Below are 16,985 nucleotides of genomic sequence, written 5' to 3' on the forward strand. Positions count from 1 at the left end.
TCTTTTAGCCAAAAAAATTAATAGAGTACAGAGCAAGATGTTTTATCATCACAGAATTCTACCAGACTTTGAGAGAAGATTTTTATACCAATACTCCCCAAGTTATTCCACAAAAGAAAAACAGGAAGAACACTGACCAATTTATGAGATCAGAGTTACCCTGAAACCCAAACCACATAAAAACTCAAAAAAGGGGGAGAGGATTTCAAGTCATTTCCCTTACAAACACAGGAACAATAATATTCTTTATGATACTTACAAATTAAATCCGAGAATACATCTAGAAGATTATAAATTCACCATGATCAAGTAGGCTTCATCCCAGACAGTGGTTCTCAACTTGTGGGTTGCAAGCACTTTAACAAACCTTTACCTTCAGAAATGTTTACATAATGATTTATAATATTAGCTAAATTATAGGTATGATGTGGCAATGAAAACTCATGGTTTGCGTCACCATAGCATGAAGATCTGTATTAAAGGGTCATAGCATAGAATGCTTGAGAACCCTGCTGTAGGGGTTCAACATACAGAACATTAATAAATGTAATCCAGCACATGGACCAACTGAAAGAAAAAAATGATGATCTCATTGGATGCAGAAAATCCTTTGGCATAATCCAAGACCCTTTCATGATAAAATTCTTGTAGAGATTTGGGATACAATAGACATAGCTAAATATAATAAAGACAAGTCACAGAAAACCTATAGCCAATATCAAATTAAATGGATAGAGACTCAAAGCAACTACACTAAAATCAGGAAAAATACACAGTTATCTACCCTGTTTCCAGCCACAAAACCTTGATCTGCTGCTGTGGGATAACCCTTTTGTATTCCGTGAATATGTTTAATCCCATTGATTAATAAAATGACTGATTTGGCCTATAACAAGAATATAGCAAGAATGAAGCCAGGTGGGAAAGTCAAACTGAAATGCAAGGAATGAGAAGAGCAGAGTCTGGGGAGATGTCAGCAGATTGCCAGAGTAGCAAGATGTACTAACAGGTAACACCATGAAACCATGCGTCAAAATATAAATTTATAGAAATGGGCTAGTTTAAGTTGTAAGAGCAAGTTAGTAATAAGTCTCTGAGCTATAGGTCAAACAGTTTATAATTAATATTAAGGTTTTGGTGTCATCATTTTGGGACTGGACAGCAGGAAGCGAAAATGCGGACTCTGTTTACATTCTACAATCTTGAAAAATATGGTAGGGCAATGATGGCACACAACTTGGACTAGCCAAGCAATATCTGATTCGACTTAAGGCAAATGCTATGAGATGGAATCCACAAACAACACTGCTTGTGTAGCCAAGAACCATTGTCTTGATAGCTCAGAGACCTAGGGTAGAAACAAACACGGGTGGTCTAAAATCATCAATAAAATGATTCCTAACAATATTTTGATATACTCATACTCTCTCCTATAGCCAGTGCCTTATCCAGTCGCCATCAGAGAGGCTTCCTTCAGAAGCTAATAGGAACAGATGCAGAGGCCCAAAGACAGCCATTATGTGGAGACTGAATCTAAATGGAAGGTCTCCATTAAATCCCTCCACTCAGAGCTCAGGGGATACCATGGAAGAGGAGGTGACAAGAAAGTATAGGATGAGGACACCAGGAGAATCTGGCCCTCAGAATCAACTAAGCAAGGCACATATGAGCTCGCAAAGACTGAAGGAGCGAGCACAGAACATACAAGGGTCTGCACCAGTTCCTCTGCTTATATATTATAGCTATTAGGTTAATATTTGTACGGAACTCCTGAGTGTGTGAACGAGCAGGTCTCTGATTCTTGCTTTTGGGGCTCTTCTTTCCTTCTACTGATTTTCCTTGTCCAACTTTGATGTGATTGTTTTTGTTTTATTGTATTAACTTTTATTTTGTTATGTTGTATTTTTATGTTTTAAAAGTTTTTTTTTTTCCTAATGAAAGGCAGAAAGTGAGAGGATCCTCATGGAAGGGTAGGTTAGGAGGAACTGGGAGAAGCAGAGGCTGGAGGGACATTATAATCAGAATCACTTTTCAATAAAAAGTGTATAGAAAAATGTACAATTCAATAAAGAAAAACAGATTCTTGCACTGATCAAAATGTTGGCTCAGAAGAACTTGAAGGAAGCATTTAGTCCTCAAAATATCTGATGCAAGTTTGATATCAGTTTTAACGCTGATTTAAACATGGAGTCTGACATCATCTACCCAGGTGGGTTTCAGGAGCAGCAGTCTCACGTTATCACCTCTAGATCTTGGTCTGTTTCTTCTACGTGACCTATCTTTTACAGAAATGAGGCTTATTAAAGAGGTTACTGACATTGAGAATTCAAAAATATTACTGAGACATAATGAGTAAAACAATTACAGACCACGAGGCAACAACTGGGAATTCGGGCTGAACAGAGCTTCATGTATAAAGTCTGGCAATCACTGTATATAAAGATCTTCAGTCAATATCTACAGAAATTACTGTGACAATACCCGGATTCCTGTCTGGATAGATAAGAATAAAGCAGAGAACAGAAGTGTATTTCTAAAATTTCAGATTTTTCTAGCTGAGAAATGAAGTATAAAGGCTAATCCAGAAAGGCCTGCACAGCTTCAAAACTTCATCTATTTCCTGGTTGTATGGGTAGCAAATACCTTGGTGAGACATCTTTAAATCACAGTAAGAATTACGTGGACAGGGAAAAAGCCTCTTGCCAAAATGTTTCAGCATCAGTTTTACCTAAAAGCATTGTAAATGTTCAACTGATTCCCCTTCTATGTGCACTGCTACAAAATAAATTAGTTTTTGGTGTCGTACGAAATAGATATGAAAGAAACATGTGCTGGGCAAAAAGCAGCATCTCTAATCACAGTGAGTCAGAAGAGCTAAACTGGTCCTTTCATCTTCTTGTTCATGTAATCAGAGAAAAATCAGAAAGGGAATAGATTGTTTTCTGCCTTAAGGGCAAGCATGCAACAGCAAGAGGGTGAAACACAGAGCCTGGGTACACCAGAAGCCCAGAGCTTCCCCCAGAAGGACCATGAACATAGAGAGTGTATGAAGTATAGTCAAGTAGGACCTCTAGCTAGAAAACACAAGCAGTTGACTAGAAAAAAAAATACAATTGTTTCAAAGTGATTTCAGAATTTCACAAAACAAATCCTGCTTTTATTTTGGATTGCTTTGGTGGATTCTGTATGCCAAGACTAGCAATCAATCATTTGGGTTAGTTAATATTGATATCATATTGTTATTTGGTTGGTAGTCTTGTCTGAATGAGATCACCTTAACATTCCCAGCATCCTCTGCTCCTCTTTGTCAAGAATTAATAGAGAAAATAATTTAATTCTCCAGAATTAAATTTCAGGGAGTGAGATATAATGTAAAATTAGACTTAATGGTACATTTTAAAAAGCCTTTGAGAGGCAAAACATTTTTTACCTGTCTGAGAGAGCCAAAGGCATAAGATTAACAAAAGCAGCAATAAAAAATAAAACAGACATGTCAATTCACACTGGTTTGTTCTGCTGAGAATTAACAAAGTAACCAGCTTGTTTTTGCAGCATATGTTGGATTGAAGTATGGTAGTTAGTATTTAACAGTAATAAGGAAAATCAGCAAACCTAAGGATTACAAGACAGAGTTTATGAGCAGAGGAAAAATTTCTCACAAATTAACTGTCCTGTGGATCATCTTCCAAGCTCAGGAGACTAAAAGTTTTAATCCAGAGGCTCTGGATTGGAGCTTGATATCTTCGTGTGTCTCCAGCAAGCTCCCAAAGGACAAGGTTGCTGGGGGAGCCAGATTTCAAGTACAAACAGAAGATATGATGGGCGGGGTGCTCATGGATTGGATGAATTGAGAAAACCTGGGTACCTTCTGTCTCAGGCAGAACTCTCTCTACTGACACAGTTCTGTAGTGACTGGGTCACTTAGAGGTAGAGTCATGGAACAGTAGGGTTACTTTTTGAGATGAAAAGATGATCACTTCTCAAGCACAAGTCTAGGAAGTGATCCCTTATTAATTACTTCAGGCTAATTTGATTAATGGAATGTGTTCTTAATAAATACAATCAGAATCATAAACAACATGTTCTTTCTCCTGTAGAGAACAGTGATGCATTTTAATTGCTGAAGAAAAAGAAATTCATTATAGATTTATTACCTGAGGCTTAGAAAACTGAAAATAATTACCGACATTCAAGGAAGCTGCTTCAATTAAATTTAATTCAAATTAAAATCATACCTGCTATGTCCTGTTCTCATTAATATTTTGTATAAACCAAGTTATGTTTACTTCATTTTATCTTCTAGTAATCCCAAAATAAGGCTATAATACTTGAGTAAAAGTTAAAGTTTTTGTTAACTGTAAACCGAGGGACATGGGAAGGGCAAAGGGTACAGCTGTGCAAGTGATTGTAAAGTAACTCTTATTGCACGTGTGACCTACAGTTTAGACTGTAATGTCAAAGAATAATCAGCAGTATTCTGTCTTCTCCAAAACACACAAGGACCATAAATCATATCAGTAAGAGGTTTGAAATAAGTATCAATTTATTCACAGGGGCAGCCTTGCCTTGTAATGTGATGGATCGTTCTGGGATTATTCATGATTAATTTTTTTGTCTAACCTTTATATATGTATATGTATATTAAAGGTACACATTATGTGTATTATAATCCTCTGGGAAGTGATGAATATTTTTGTTTTTAGATACTTTTTGTCCTTGATGGTCTTATTTGTTTTTTTGTACTAAATTATAGTTAGTTTTTTTAATAAAGCTAACTTTGCTCTAGTTCTAATTTTTTATGGAAAAGTAAATGATTATGACTCACCAGAGCACATTTTGAGGTTTCTAATCATGCTCATACTATTAGGGAAACCATGTCATTGCTGCCACAGTTCACACATGAGTTCAGAAAGGTCAGCCTAGTTTTCTTGCGTTCCTTTAGATGCACTCATACATCAGTAACTTTTCATAGTATTCTTAACAATTAGCTAACAATATGCCAATTGTTTTTATTTTTAACATTGGTACATTGGCTATTACAAATCAAACATAAACAAATGTAACAGACTTTTACACAGGTAAAGTAATATTCTGCAGCATAAACAAATGTAACACATCTGTTTTCTTTACATTTCAAAACAAGTTGCAGGACAATAATTTGTGGCTCAAGAAGTATCTTTCTCAAGGATTAACTGAAGTTGTCTGTTGTGAAATAGTACTTTAACTGGGCAAAGATGTGTTACATTTGTTTATGCTGCAGAATGTTACTTTACCTATGTAAAGGTGTGTTACATTTGTTTATGTTTCATTTGTTTAATTACAAAAAGATGTTTTGCTGTTTCATCTTGTCTGCCTAAGAAACCTGGATGGTCTAATAAAAAGCCAAGCAACCAATATCTAGGCAGGAGAGGGATAGGGGGTCAACAGGCAGAGAGAATAACCTGGAGGAGAAATCTAGACTCGAGAGAGAGAAGAGAGCAATGAAGAAAACTAGGAGGTAGACACACAGGGCCAGAAACCAGGCAGCTTCCCGACAGACAGACAGACAGACATAGAGGCAGCAGGAAAGTAAGATGCACAGAAAAGTAAAAGCCCTGAGGAAAAAAATGCAGATAATCAGATTAAAAGAGCTAAGATAAGGCTGAACGTTCTTAACTAATAAGAAGTCTCTGTATCATAATTTGGGAGCTAGTTGGTGACCCTCCAAAAGTGCCTGGTACAGTTCTCTTGTTAAATTTTTCCATTCATTTATTTAAATATTATTTTTAAATTTTATACATGTGGGTGTTTTGTTTGCACATCCTGTAAATGTCTGGGCATCACTTACATTCGGTGTCTGCAGAGGTAAGGGGAGGGCTTCAGATACACAAACTGGAATTTCAGACAGTTATGAGCCTCCAGGTGGATATTGGAAATACAGAGTCCTTTGGAAGAGTAGCCCCTGCTCTTAATACTGAGCAATCTCTTCAGTCCCATTCTTCATCTACCTCCCTACAAGTTGTTTCTTCTAACTTCATGTGTTCCTTTTTCATTTTAGCCCACTGTCAATGTTAAGAGTGTTTTTTATTTTGATGAGCTTAGGAAATAATCATAGTCACCCAGTGTCTCAATGAATGACACTCAAAGAATTAATATGCATACTATATGTGTATGCTGATATATGTACACATGTACTTATACTGACACACAATTTATGTACATACATACATATCTGTGTGCTTTTTATTTGTTGAGTAAAATCTAACTTAATTTAAAAATTTTATCAAAATTTTCATTAAAATATAATTACATCACTCTCTCCCTTCATGATTCTCCTCCCTGTAACCCCTCAAACATCCCTTTACTCAAGACCCCCATGCTCCCCTTACTTTCTCTCAAGTGATAGTCTCTTTTTCATATATATATATATATATGTGTGTGTGTGTGTGTGTGTGTATAAATATATAAATAAACCTGCTGAGTCCATTAAGTGTGACTGTGTGTTTATCATTTCAGGGTTGACCACATTGTCTGGGATAACCAATTAAGGGGCTCATCCATCTCTTAGCAGACATTAGTTGCTTTTCATTCTTTGTCTATAGTTGAAGCCCTTCCTCCTTTCCGCATTAGTCTATGTAATGAAATTATCATTGTTGAGGTCTTGTTTAGGCAGATATGTTGTTGAGGTATCATGGATGTAGCTACTCTGTCACCTCACAGCAGACTCTCTAGTCTTTTGGCTCTTAAAATATTTTTGCCTCACTCTGCTCCCAGGTCCCCTGAACCTGAGATGTGGCAGTTGCTTTGTATCCATCGATCTCTGCATCAGGACCAGTTCTAGTTTTCTGTAACGGTTTCAGTCTGCTGTAAAGAGAAGCTTTTTGAGGAGGAGTGAAAGCTGTACTCATCTGTAGGTGTAAGGATACATTCTAGAATGCAGTTAGAAGTTACGTTGGTCTAGCAGAGTGATAGTCGTGGGTTTTGTTCTAAGATAACATGACCTCACTAACCCCATGTAGTTGTGCAGGTTTCTAGCAGGAGGCGTGGTTTCACTCATACATTATGAATGTTCCTTAATTCCTAGTAGACGGCTGATGGTTAAGGGCTCTCTTGCCATGCTGATCATTGCTATAGTATATAGGTGTCATAGATGGGCAGGATTATTGATTATTCACTTCCCTTGCAAGTTTACATAACCTTCTTGTACTATAAAAGATAGTCCGTAAGAAGGAGACTTTCAGGGTAGATCCAGTGAACTGAAACATTTTTGCAAATAATTTTTAAACCTTTCCTTTGGAATGTTTTCTTGTATAAAGTACAGTACACATCGTAGTATCTCTAACGAAATAAAAAGTTATCAGAGAAACAGTCATAGTGACAACCTACAGAAGTCTATAGGTGACTTCAGAGCAACACCCAGGAATTTAGAGAAAGATGGCTAAAAATTACTTAGGAAAGAAAAAATTATATATATATATAAGATCACACTAGAAAAGAAAGCAACAAACAGTTTTGATGACTGAAGAGAAAAAGTCAGAAAAGCTTTGAGACAGAATTGAGAGAATTTGTTGGTTGGGTAGGAGAGATGCTTGGTGAGAGAGAAGAGAGTTAGCCTCAGTCACCGGGTAGTTCATTGTTCCATTATGGGACTTAGAAATAAGGAACTGAAGGAAAAGTACTTAACTGTCATCTGGCTAGGTTTTCTTTCTACACCCATCATTCCTAGAATGACCTTCCTTTTGTCCATTCAGCAGCACACTGTATTTGTAACATCCTTGACTGTCTTCTTAATCAGCATCCTAGGCATGAGAATGACTTGGGTCAGGAATCTGGGACATTGAGGGCATTATCAAGGACACTGTCAGAAACTCATCAGCCAAGAAGTAGGCAGATCTATTGTCTAGTGTACCAAAAACAGTTTTCATGATTATGAAGTGAAAAGCAGATTAAATTTCTATTTTCTCCTTAATTTTTCTGGGTCCATTTGCAGTTGTTTCCCCGTATCTGGCATGAGGTTCCTCCCTTCCCCTTAACTGTAGCCACAGAGTAGAAAAGTCCAGGTTTGCCTCTCCTACGGAATGATTATTTCACTTGTAACGGTTTGAAGCCAAAACCCTGTATAAAATGGGTCACAAACCTTTTCTGTTTATTTTGCACATTTTCCTTTCTTCTTCTCTCTTCTTTCAACACAAAACTTCGTTCGAATCTCTAACACAAGAGTTGCTTTAATTAAGATTCCATGGTATAAGGAGGACGGCAAGGTGCCAGCTGTGGGATTCTCCAAGAAATATTCAAGGTGAAGCAAGGACGAGTGGGGTTGTGGGGTTGTAAGTTTTCATAAATACATTTACTATTTTAGGACAAACAAAAATTTTAACCGACATTATAAAAAGACATCATGTCTTTTCAATGACACATCAGCATAAATACTTGAAATCAAGACTATACACATGACAGGTAAGTACAAAAAAAAACCTCTCTAGGTAAGTAAAGGGTCTTAACGTGAAAGGCCTGAGAAGACAAAGGGTAGAAGGTTGTTGGGAAAGTGACTCTTGTAATGTGCAGTCTTCACAATGAATATATACAATGAAAACCAAAATAAACACAAAATATTTTTTTAATTATTGCTAGTATCAGACCCTCTTTTTTTTTTTTTATTCTCTTTTCTCTCCCTCACTGTATCTTTTCTAATCATCCCCTCTTTCAATTTCCTTTGTTCCTTTCTTTGGATCAACTAACATTTAGAAGATTGGATTTCTAATATGACTTTAATGTCATACTGTACTGAATATACTTTGCTGAATAAGACAATTTTGAAAGTGGACCTTTTGACCTTGTATACCACTAATTACATTTAAAATACAGTTTGACTATTAATGGCTCTTATTATGTCCTATACAGTAAGAGTTATTCAACAGAAATAATACAAGCAGAATCAGGAGCTTTTTATGAAAGAATAACACTAGGGCCTAATTACTTTGCAGACACAATTAATGCCAGTCTTTTATTCTTATTAGTTAGTGCCATAGCAAATTCCAGGCACGACCTCAAATGCCTCTGTTAATATCACTGTCTCTTCTATCTACATTTTTATTGGTGTTAGCCTTCTTTTCAGACTGAACAAATTTGGGAGTCTCTGCTTCCTCTTGCATTATAAAATGTGCTTTTTTGACAGTAAGGAATCAAGGCATTGCATCATTTCTGTCAGGTGACAGAACTTGATTTTCCCTAATAATCAACATCCCGGCATCTAAAGGCTATCATTAGGCAGAATATCATAAATACTTAATAAGTAGTCATTTGCTTCTCCTTTCTATTTGCCAGTCCACATTTGATTACTAAAATTGTAGCAACAGTAACCCCTACTAATTCTTCACAAAGTTATCTAGAATTATCTAATTTCATGGCAACCTAAAATCCTCCAGTATGAAAGGCTGAACACATACTATTTTCTCTGCATGAATGTGTTCTTTGATTTTTGAAAGATAGATAAGAGATCATTCTGGTGGTTCATAGTTATGGCCATTCCTATGGGGTTTTTGGAGTCATTGCCTTCATTCCCCATAACAGGAAATGTACTCATACCTTCTAGGTGTTATTTGTTACTTCTAAATTTATAGCATATGATGTTTTTGAGGTTTTAATCATTTACAAGTTTTTATGTCCATTAAAATGCTCACCCACACACATATTTCTGTGTTAGTTAGGGTTTCCATTGCTGTGAAGAGACACCATGACCATGGCTACTCTTATAAAGGAAACATTTAATTGGGAGTGATTTACAGTTTCAGAGATTTGGTCCAGTATCTTCATGGTGGAACATGGAAAGACAAATTACACCGTTTCATTGATTTTCTTTTGTATCTTTCCCACCAACACAACTTACTTTCTTTAAAGCAGTAACTGAACTAAAGATAGAGGTAGAGAATTTATTGATATTCAGGAAAGAGAAAATAAAAGGCCGAATATGAAGAAGAAATAAAGAAGTGTGGAGGGTAGAATGTGGAAGTTCAACCTACTTCTAGCCAGAATGTCAGAAGGTGAAAGAAAGGACAGAAGAAGAAAGATTCCTCCGAGATGAAAGCTAAAAATAATGATAAAAGCCTAGCTTCTTCAGAGCAGGAAACCTTGAACATAATATGTATGTGTGTTTGTGTGTGTGTGTGAAAGAGAGAGAGACACATAACGCCAGGCAACAAAACCTCAGACAAAGAAGATAATAGAATCAGTCATAAAAATGTGAATGACTAAAAATTAGAGAAAAGCAGAATTTACAAGACAGCGATGTAACATCTTCAAAGTACCAAGAAGAAAATGTTAATTTTGAATTTTACATCGCACACCTATCTACACGACCAGGAAAGGAGAGAGATTCCCAAGAAAAATGAAAAAAAAAGGACTATCAGCAAGAGACCACACCTTGAGAACTTTTCAAGGGTGTGCTCCAAAAAGGAGGAAAACGAATATAAACAGAAGATGTAAGAAAATGCACCCAAGAAACTGTTGATGCTCTAAGGGTGTCAAAGCAATGACCACTTAATGTACACTGAGGTCTAATTTCAATGACTATAAATAGACCAGTCCTGTGTCAAGGTGTGTCTGACAAGAGAGACATCAGAGAATACCCTGTACATTCATATTATTTATCAACACAAACACTATGATTCCTAACAAAAAGTTAGTTGCCTGAGTTCAAAAACTTTCTTAAAGGATGGGCATACACTGTTATAATAATTAGTATAGCTGGCACTATACATTCATAAACACACTGAAATATACATAGAAGAAAGATAAGGATGAAGTGAAAAATATACATAATTATTCAGTCTAGATAATCCAAATAATAGTATTGTGCTTACTTTTTAAAATCCATGTTTTTACTTTTTTATATTGACATATATATTACTTTTTGATGTGGGATTCCCCTCTGTATGTTGTGAATATCATTGGTTAATAAAGAAACTGCTTTGGGAACAGAGCTAGGTGGGGAAAACTAAACTGAATTTTGGGAGAAAGAAGGGCAAAGTCAGAGAGGAGCCATGGAGCTGCCACCAGAGACAGACATGCTGAAACATTGCCAGTAAGCCATTGACACATGGCGATACACAGATTAATGAAGATGGGTTAAACTAGGATGCAAGAGTAGGTCAATAAGAAGCTAGAACTAATGGGCCAAGCAGTGATTTAAATAATATAGTTTCCGTGTGATTATTTCAGTTTCTGGGCAGTCAGGAAACAAACAAGCGGCCTCCTTTAACAATTTCTGCAGGTTCATCTTCATACCGGATGGTTGAACATCTGTGTTACTCTGGAGTACCCAATGAAAAAAAGACTGGTACAGAAGTGATCTTTTTCAATGGATCAAAGACAATTTACAGACACTATCTTCACATCTGTTTGGGTTCCTCTCTGTCTCCTCTGGAACTCCTTCCCACCCTAGTCTCAGATTAATGTTGGCTCTCTTCTGCAATCCAATGAAGAACACAATCTAAAATTTCTCGTTGAGATGAGCTTGGTATTGCACTGACATTCCAGATCGTCAGGACAAATTCCAGATCTGCTCACGTGCTCTTTTAGCTGTGGCATCGTGGTTTAGGTAGATAATGAAACAGCTCTTACAACTAAAACGAGATTAATTAAACCTAGTTTCAAAACTTCTCCTGATGAGAGTCATCCGATGCCTGAAATGGCTGAAAGAATTTGCTTTTTTGTCCACATGTAATTCATTCTATAATAGTTAACTGGGATTAGTGCTCTTGGCATCCACCACTACAGTGAACATGCAAGAGTCTGTAGAATTCTTCATTTTCCCAAATCGACAAAAGCAGAGTTTAAAATCTTGTGGCCAAATCTGATTTAACCTTTTTTGTTTAAATGCCAGAATAATTAAGTATATTGGAGCATATTTTTCATAGAGGGTGTAAAGGCTGGAAGAGTAATAACAGACAGACAGACAGACAGTTAATGAAGATAGATGTCTGCCAGAGTGCCATGCAGTCAAGAGAGAGAGCTGGCTTGGACAAGCTGCTGGATCCTCTTCTGTGTTTAATTCTTACATTTTTAATTGCTATTTCATGGTCTTGTTAAAACAAACACCAAATTAACGGAATATGAATCATTCTGTCCCATTCAGCACAAAAGAAGATTGAGGCTTTATTCAAGCAACAATTATAGCACCATGTATATACAACATTTATAAACGGGTTGCTTATTCCCCATGAGGTGTTAGGATATAGAATTGGAAACTATTATGAAAAGAATCTGCTTTTATGAAACTATATTCTATTGTTGGTGGAGTGTATAAAAAAAAGATGTGTGATGGTTACTATTGCCAATTTGACAAAAATCTAGAACTTCCTGGGATATGGTCGGTGGACAAGGCTCTGGAGGTTTATCTTGATGGCATTATTTGATCATATCCATTGTGTGTGAAGTCACTCCTTGATGGTATCCTGCTTGTCTACTATACAGGCTACAAGATCCTGGTGTCTTCACATCTTCACTAAGATGGACTATATTTTGAATTGTGTATTATTAACTTTTCTATTAATTTTAGTGTGACATATGCCATGGATAGGGTTTACTTGGAGTTTATGGTTCTGGCAGGTAATGAGTCCATCACTCTAACAGTGGGTAAGTGAGGAACAGGCAGGTAAGACGTGGTTTCTGAAGCAGCAGTTAAGAGTTCACATCTCACACCAAAGCAGCAAACAGAGAAAGATAATTCAAATCAACATGAGCCTCAAAGCCTGCACCTGCCCCCTTCCTCACGTACTTCCTCCACCACGGTTACAACCTCCTACACTTTCTGAAACAGCCACCAACTGGTGAAGAAGTATTTAAATGCCTGAACTTGGGTCGGGGTGCATCTCATTCAACTTACCTGTGACCTATAAGCAACCCCTCCCCATTCAGTTGCTGTCTTTGGAATCATCAATAATGACATCATCATCATAATGACAAGGAATACAGGTGTAGTCAACGAAAGAAACTAAGTGGGTAAGAGCAGGGCCCGTGAGATGTGTTGTAGTTAGTGCTGCCTAGGAGTGGTAAGTTAGGAAACATTTGAGGAAAATATTACTAGAATGAGGGAGCAAATTTACAAATATGTGCAGGAAGACAGTTCAAGTTAAGGTCACTACCCAGAGACCAGATGGATTTTCATGTTAGTAAAGTGTCATCACACGAAGACTAATACACAAAAGTAAAGAGAGGCTTGATCAAGGAAGGGTGATGGGCTTAAATCACGATACTAGATAGGTGAAATCTTTCACCTGGGAGCTGATAACAGAGAACTATGCCGCAGCTCACTTTGCTTCTGTTGTTACATGGAAGGAAGACATGGAAGACGTATTGTGAGCTACGGAAGCACCCAGAGGTAAGGGGTGCTGGGAGTAGACACAACAAAAAGCATTGAGAAGTGGGCGAGTTCTGCAATATACTTTTAGACTTAACCAATAGGATTTGATCCATTATGAAGACGTGAAGAGAAAGGGGCAATACTAAGCACTTTGTTCTGAATCGGTAGAAAGATAAATTTTCCATCAGTGTGATAAAACTTCTCGTGGTGCTTTTCTGGGGAGATGCTGGGTGTTGGACTGGAGCATCCCATCAGATAATACAAGAGAATACTTGTGAAGGATGCAGCTGATGAGCAGAATGGAGGTAGAAATAATAACTTGGATGTTGCCACTGATCGTTAGTATTTTAAGACATTAAAAAGGAAATCAGCTAGAAAAAGGATGTAGCTGTGGAGTGAAAGCTTTAGTCATGAGATACGGTAACATTTACAGTAGGGACATGGGAGTGTTGGTTAGCGATGAAATGCCTGAGAGGACAGGGTTGGAGTCACAGATGGACAAATAGGAAGCAGATGTGTTGGAGGCAGGTGAGGAATATCATCAGGGAAGATTGTGTGATCAGTGTGTGGAAGACAGTAGCCACGTCAAGCAAGATAAAAACTAAGAAAAGACACATGTTCCCGAAGGTCAGAGGCTCCTAGGAATACCGAGTACAGAAGTCTCACTGTAATAGTAGGGACAAAGCAACAAAAACAAAAGGCATACAGAGAGATGGCGGGAAGATAGACAAGGTGTCAACAGGCAGGATTTTAGACAAGGTGCAGACAACCCTTAGAACAGTTTTGCTAAAAAGAAGACAGAGAGGTGTAAAGCAGATCAGAGTCAAACACAACAACCCTGAAAAACAGAATGACCCCTAGGAATCCTGAGAAATGTAAGATTCCTGCTTAGGAAACAAATGAAACAAAACAATGTGCTTTAATCTCTATTCTCTTATTTCCAGCAAAATAGAGTTGCCCTTTAATCTTTTCTTTTTCTTTCTATTTTTTTTTTCACATATTGCCACTATTCCATGGACTCAAAGACAAGAATTAACGAAACACTTGTGGAAGACAGGCTGTTCCATTCATGGCAGAATCATTCAGTGAGGACATGTCATACATGAGAAGACGAGCCATGGCGATGCTAAGTCGTTTGTTTTCTTGCCATACCTCTTTATGTTTTAATATCCTTGGTGTGCTGGAAGTAATACCTATGTAGAAGGAAACAAAGATTTACACATGGACACTCATAGATGTTTTCCTTATAGAGATAACATTATATTATTACTTGATTTGTCTTAACACAGTTGAACTAGCTGCTAAATAGTGGTTTAAATGTTGGTCAGGGATCAGAGAGGTGCCCGCGACCAGGTATGGAGTCACAACAAACTGAGTATGATCACTGGGACCCACAGATAGAAGAGGAAAGAAATTCCTGGAAGCTATGCACATGCATGAGCTCCTTTAGTCAGTCAGGTACGTATACTCACACGTATATACCCCACTACACACACACATACACACACACACTCAAACACATTTCAAAACAAGAATAAAATATAAAATATTCCAGGGACAAACCAAATTTTAGTTTATTTTCATATTAAAGAAACATAATTGACTAACAATGAATTTTAGCAATATAATAAAAAACACATCAGTATAACATCTTTCTGGGGATGATAGCTGGTTACATACAGCTTTTAGGAAACAAAATCTTTACCTAATAGTAGAATAAAACTTTTGTGCTTAGTTTGGAATATGGGAATGGAAAATCCTAGAAATTTCTGGAAAATCTGAGAGTCTTTCTACTTAAGTATTTCAGTAAAATATGATTTTAATTGTAATATGCTTGACTGGAAAGAGAGTAGTAGATATAAAAAAGCAAAAGTAAAGAAAGAAGAAAGAAACATGAGGGTTCAAAAATGATCAATTCTGGACATAAATTCCCGTATTCATTTCATCATCCCCCCAAAAATTCCAACAGGCTTCCCATATCCATTCTTCTATTAACTAAGTATTTAGTGGCTCAATATTTAATGAATATTTTTATTAAGGACACCTCCAGCTTATCTCATAAAGTTAAGTTTTTATTTCCTTTCTAAAAATCTCAAAATGAATGTCCTACTATGGACTTCTTCAGTATAATGGTCATAATAATATAGCTTAGGTAACATTTAGATAATTTTACATCTTGAATGACACAAAATAAACACTTTCAGTTGGTACATGTCTGTATTCATTAATGTATTACTCTGTAATGACTGCAAGATCTTGGAAAATGATGCTGCCTTACTTCTGTCTTACGTAAATAGAATATAGAAAAAGCTATACACATTTTCTATCCCTATGCATAGGAAGACAGATTTGTGGAAAACAGATTCTAAGAGCTGAGTAAACTTGTAGTGCGTGAGATTTAAAACGAGGACTAAGAACTCTTGTATGATGATTGTAGTGGGATAAATCGGGCAGGTTTTGCTAAAAAGAGAGGAAACTTGACATTTGTGATAAAAGGCTTTATTTAAGCTAACACTCTCAGTCCTAACTAAAGAACCAATAAAAATTAAGCAGATTTGTAACCAATCCACAGTAACATTCATAGTAGCATTACTTTTAATAGTGGAAACACATTAAAACATTATGCAGCCATTAAAGTGGCACTCCACATAACAACTATTAGAAAACAATTATAGAAAGGAAACATGTAGGCTGTAATTTCTTTCTGTGCAATGTTCACTCTAGTTTCCATTTTAATAAATTGACTTCTACTGAAAAAAAGAGAGGAAGTAAAATGATCTGGTTATGTTCAATGGTAGGGATAATGAGTATTTCATATCTCCACTGAATGTGTACTCATATATTTAACAAATTGTTCTCCCAGCACTCGGGAGGCAGAGGCAGGCGGATCTCTGTGAGTTCGAGACCAGCCTGGTCTACAAGAGCTAGTTCCAGGACAGGCTCCAAAACCACAGAGAAACCCTGTCTCGAAAAACAAAAACAAAACAAAAAAAAACAAATTGTTCACAATGACCCCATGTTGTTGTTTAAAAATCTATATAATCCGTTTAGTCTGAAAAAGCAAATAGACAAATAATATTTTCAAAAATTCTCAAATGAAGATGTACTTTTTAAAATTTTACTTTTACTATACTAATAATTTACTAATATGTAGAAAAATATGACACGTAAGGATAATATTATTCATATAGATTTGCTCAAATTGGAAAGGAAAAGGGCAAGACTACATTAAATTTCATTGTTTATCTGTTTATACATAGCTTATAAAGATATAAATATTTTTCAAGTTGGTATTATTCAGTTTGGTAGTCCATTCACAGTAATTGGAGAATCATTCTTAATAATTGTTCTAGCAGGAGGCCCTTTCTCAATTATCCTTTGTATTTGGTAGCTTTTGTTTCCAGGCATTCTAAATGATTTCCAGTGGTGTGAAGCTAAAGAATGCACAAGGTCCATGGTCTCTTAAGTGCCTATTTAAATGATGATGAGCATCTTTGCAGAGGAGGATGCTATTATTAGCCAGCTGATAAGCTGCATGATTTAAAATTTTTTTAAGTAAACAAGTGAATCTTGGCTTTCCTCACATTCTTCAGAACTGATATGCATCTCATTTATTAAGAATTTCATTGGGAATCCAAATTATGGC

General features: G+C 36.5%; 1 protein-coding gene across 4 annotated transcripts in view; it reads right to left on the reverse strand.

The window, feature by feature from the left end:
- B3galt1 (beta-1,3-galactosyltransferase 1) overlaps positions 1 to 16,985 on the reverse strand; it is a 489,297-nt gene that overhangs the window by 285,617 nt on the left and 186,695 nt on the right. The window contains exon 3 of one of the 4 annotated variants that reach the window (XM_057755708.1): positions 14,492 to 14,532. The exons of the other annotated variants lie outside the window; for them this stretch is intronic. The gene's annotated coding sequence lies outside the window, so the exon portion shown is untranslated. The remainder of the gene's footprint in view (positions 1 to 14,491; positions 14,533 to 16,985) is intronic. 4 annotated transcript variants of the gene reach the window in all.

Source organism: Chionomys nivalis, chromosome 22, assembly GCF_950005125.1.
Source record: "Chionomys nivalis chromosome 22, mChiNiv1.1, whole genome shotgun sequence".
Taxonomy (NCBI): domain Eukaryota; kingdom Metazoa; phylum Chordata; class Mammalia; order Rodentia; family Cricetidae; genus Chionomys; species Chionomys nivalis.